This window comes from Acomys minous, assembly GCF_964271855.1.
Source record: "Acomys minous genome assembly, chromosome: 8".
Classification (NCBI taxonomy): Eukaryota; Metazoa; Chordata; class Mammalia; order Rodentia; family Muridae; genus Acomys; species Acomys minous.
Window position 1 is genome coordinate 88,972,260 of NC_140489.1, and position 4,613 is coordinate 88,976,872.

The window sequence follows — 4,613 nt, forward strand, 5'->3', positions numbered from 1 at the left end:
GTGTGTGTGTGTGTGTGCGTGTGCGTGTGCGTGTGCGTGTGTGTGCGCGCCTGATGTGGGTCTGGGAATCAAATTCTGGTCCTCTGGAAGATCAATAAGTTTTCTTAACCACCAAGCCATGTTTTCAACCTCACCTTTTTTTTTTTTTTTTTTTTTTCAGATGACATCTTGCTGGATGTGGTGGCGCACACCTTTTATTCTAGCACTCCAGGAAGCAGAGGCAGGTGGATCTCTGTGAGTTTGAGGCCAGCCTGGTCTACAAAGTGAGTCTAGGACAGCCAAGGCTACACAGAGAATCCCTGTCTTAAAAACACAAAACCAACCCCCCCCCCAAAATAAATGTGGTCTCACTCAAAGATGAGGCCCGGCCCAGGATGGTTTCCAATTTGTGGCATCTTCTTGTCCTTAGCCCCTCAAGTGCTGGGATTCTATTTTGTGGTAGGATTGTCAAAATAATGTGTGTTACTATTGTTTGCTTGATTTTTTTTTTTTTCTTGATTGAAGGGGATCAAGATCAAGATCAGGAAAGTCATTGTGTTAACTATAAAGCCATCAATAACTTGGGATACCCTTCCTCACCTAGCTTATCCCATAATATAAAACACAGAATAATCTTTCAAAATTTAAGCAGGGATGTTTCTAATATACAGATTACCCCAATGGAGATAGATTGGTGAGACAGGACCATGGAGAAACTCAGCTTCTGCAGCAGCCCCTAAAAAGGGAGACTGTGAGGCTCACTCAGCAGGAATGACCTGCCTGCTTGTGACTGGGCTTTACATGGGAAACATCTATGTGGCTCTAGTGAAAGGAAAGAGGGCAGAGAAGCTGAGGACTGCGTGTCCAGGAGGCCTCGTCTGAGGGACAGCACTCTGGCTAAGAGACAGAGGAGGGGAGCCAGTAGAGCTGGGCTGGGTAACGGTCTGCAGCAGCACTGCCTCTTCTCCATCCTAGGCTCTGGGCGCTCTCAGCCTGCCTCATAACCTGTCTGCAGACTGTCCCTTGTAGGACGAAAGGGGCTTGCAGTACAGCATTAAGATGCAGCATCCTGAGTGGGTGTGTGCAAGATGACTCACTGGATAGAGACAAATAATAGAGCTGCCGTTTGTGCAACTCTCCCGCCACATCCTTTCTTTGGGACTGGGTCTTCCCCAAGCTGATCTCAAGCTCTCAAACCTTGTCAGCCTCAGTGCTGGAGTCATGGTTGTGTGCTGTTGCACCTGACTGTGGCTGTCTGTCTCATGGGTCTGTTGTAAAGGCAAGTAAGAGGTTATACCCTACCCCTTCAAAATGGGAAGAAATGAATTACTTTTAAAGGAATGATAATTCAAACTAAGATTTCTCTTCCTTTTCTCCACTTATACAGATGCACGCATGCACGCACACATAGACAGAGATAGAGACAGAGACAGAGGAGGGGAGCGAATATAGACACACACACACACACATAAATAAAAATAAATATTCAAGGGGAAGCAATGGAGGAAATGAAGGGGAGAAGTAAAGAGGGAGGGAGGAAGAGAAAAGGAGGAAGGAAAGATTCCTTCCTTGGAATCAGAGTGCATAGGGCACCCACTGAGATGTCCGGGTTCTTGTGTCCCAGAGTAAAACACTAGGCTAAGGACACATGGATAACAATGGAAATGAAAATTACCAAGAAAGAGGAATTCTGTGCCCACAGCTGCGCAGTCCCCCACGAATATGGATACTTTCATTTCCTTTCTTTTAAGCACATTTATTATACAAGCTACAGAGAGTGACTTCTGTGCCCTTCTGGACTTTGCTCTTCCGCACACAGAATTGCAGCTTTGTACACTCTGGCATATAGCCCTACCATGCTGGCCAGGGCTTGATACAATGCGAGCCAGAAGCTGGCCCTCCTGGAACCGATCCCCCGGAATAGTACTGCCTTTGGCATTCTTACCCTATTATCTTCTGGCCCACAGGTTGCTGTGAGTTCTTGATGTTGTGGCAGTGGTGTCTTCAAAGCCCACACCCTTACCAGCCCTACCCTATGAACATCTATGAATGTCACTTTCATCTACTTGACACAAATGGCGGTTCCAGTGCTGAATTTGGAAAGGAACATTGCTATTGGGCGGGGGGGGGGGGGGGGGAGGCCTTGGGCAGACCCGGCCAAGTTTTGTAACTGTTTTCCTACTTGAGGATCTACAGCAGCAGTTCTTAACCTGTGAGTTGTGACCCCTTTGGGGTTGCATATCCTGCACATCATATGTTTACATTACGATTCAAAATAGCAAAATTATAGTTGTGGAAGTAGCAACGATGTCGTTTCGTGGTTGAGGGTCACTGATGACACGAGGAGCTGTATTGAAGGATCACAGCAGGAGGAACGTCGAGAACACTGAGCATCCAGCACCTGTTTCTACATGTGTTTGTGTCATTATATCAGGAGCATCCTAAGGAAGGAAGCAGAAAGCAGGCTCTCTGGGAGGCTATTGTGGGCTTTCTCACAGTGACCATGGGATTGAAGAGTTGTGCTCTTCTATAGCCCATCTGGACCCTTTGGCCAGGAGCAAGTTTAGTCAGGCGAGTGCCCTGCTAGGAGACACCTTAGCTCATAAATGAGTCATCAGACACCACGCTTTATTGAGGAGACAAGGATAGAATACAGAAGGCTGGCGTACCATGCTTCCATCTTACCCATGGTTGCCAAGGCAACCAGAGCCTACTGTTTCTTAGTAACCACGCCTCCCAAAATAGCCTCCATTGGTGCCAGCCAGTGAGCAGCACCCCTTGCACAGTCATTTTCACATGTTTTGAGGGGAAGGTGGGGGGCGCTTTACATCTCTTAAGGTTATACAATATGGACAATAATACCCTTCCTCACCTGAGTTTGAGCACAGCTGGGTGAAGGATGACAGAGTCTCTGCCTCACAGATGAGAAGAACATTGGCTCTGGGGGAGAGAAAAGGGGCTTTCTCAGGCGATTGGCAGGCCTCAGAACTGAGGACAAAACAAAACAAAAAAGCAACTCCCCTTAAAACCCCCCCCCCCAAAAAAACCCCACCAGACCCTCTGAGATCACTGGCCAGAAGGCTGTGCTCTCCCTACTCTGCCTGTCTTTTCTATCACAGGAGGAAGTGCTGAGTCTAGTCAGTCCTGTGGCCAGAGTGGGCTGTGGTCAGTGGATGCCATCTCATTCTCTGAGGTTTTTCCAGGTGTGGAAGGAGTGATGCTCCCTAGGACCTTCCCCAGGCCAGAGGTGAAGGTGGACTAGCTATAATGATAAATCCATTCCTTGGGCTAGTTCGTATGTGACTGGCCCCAGCCAAAGGACGTGGCAGGCGATTTTCAGGGACACTGGTGTTTCTCTTAAAAAGGCACCACCAGGAACAACTTCCTTCCCTGGCTGGGGTTCCTTTGTGAGTGATGTCACCTATTTGGTGGTCACGAGGAGGAACACTGCTGGTCATGATAAGTGGAGGTGGAGATGGCTTTGAAGTCAGGTTTCCTTCCTCTAGAAGCATCATGTTGGGTCCCTGGCACTCCACCTGTGACCTCCTACAGGACACCAGAGTTCTGTTCAGTTGTGTCCTTCACTTCCATTGGGCACGAGCCCTTTGGCATTGGCCATATGTCTCTCACACTCTGGCCCCTCCCCCCAGGTCTAGTCTTTTCATAGAAGATGACATAGAAAGGTCACTGAGAGTTGGGTTGTTTCTTCAGCCCCTTAGCAGTCTCTGGTGGAAGGTCTCCATGCCCCATCATGAGGGACTCAATGACTTTTGTTGGGAGGTTCCTGCTTTGTAGAAGTCTGACAGCATCCATCATGGCCCATCTTCTGGCCTTGTTTTGGGAGCTCTTCCATATGAAAGCCCTTTGAGTGTTGATTCCAGCGATGAGGTTTTGTTACTGTGAAGGAAGTACTTGCCTCATACAGGACTCTTGCTTCTCTCACTCTGACACCCATAAGTGTGCTAAGTAAGCTTTGGGACTAAGAGGAAAATGCAGGGAAGCAGCTGTGATGTGCCTGCTAGCTCTCTGAACCCTGAGCCCAACAGTGTGGTACGTGAGACAGAGGGACCCATAAGTGGCAGAAAACCACATGCTAGGGGGTTCCAGAACTCTGCTGTTGTCGGGGAGGAATGGCCAGTGAGCGGGGCAAGTGCTGATGGATGTTGTGAGACTGAAAGAGGCAGGTAGCAGGCAGGCAGAAACATCACCAAGTGGTACCAAGAGGCATTTGGGTGAGAACTGTAGGAAGGAAAGAGTGAGTCTGGACCTTAAGTGCCTGGGCATTAGGGGAGGATTCAGACTCCCGCTTGGCTTAGAGTGATGGAGAAGATGTTGCGTTCATTTGGGACGGTAGGAAGTCAGGAGCTCCGAGGAATTAAGTGGTTCAAGGGAGGTCTCAGGGCTTGGAGTGTGCTGGTGGGTGGTACATCTCTGTGCTTCCAGCGCTTGGGAGGCGGCAGCAGGAGGATCAAGTGTTCAAGGGCAACACTGGTTATGAAGCAAGTCTGAGGCCAGCCTAGGCTATAAGAAAATTTGAGTCCAAACCAAACAAAACCCAACCCAACCCAGACAGTGGGAGTCAAGATGTGATCACCTAACATCCATTGGAGGGCCAGCCAAAGGCTAGAAACCAT

General features: G+C 48.8%; 1 long non-coding RNA gene across 1 annotated transcript; it reads right to left on the reverse strand.

Moving 5' to 3' along the window:
* Positions 1-1,799: 1,799 nt before the first annotated feature.
* LOC311602903 lies at positions 1,800-4,024 on the reverse strand. The gene is made up of 3 exons (XR_014780893.1): positions 3,076-4,024; positions 2,852-2,919; positions 1,800-2,420 (listed from the first exon to the last, which is right to left on the reverse strand). It is a non-coding gene; the product is annotated as an uncharacterized lncRNA (long non-coding RNA).
* Between the last annotated feature and the right edge of the window lie 589 nt (positions 4,025-4,613).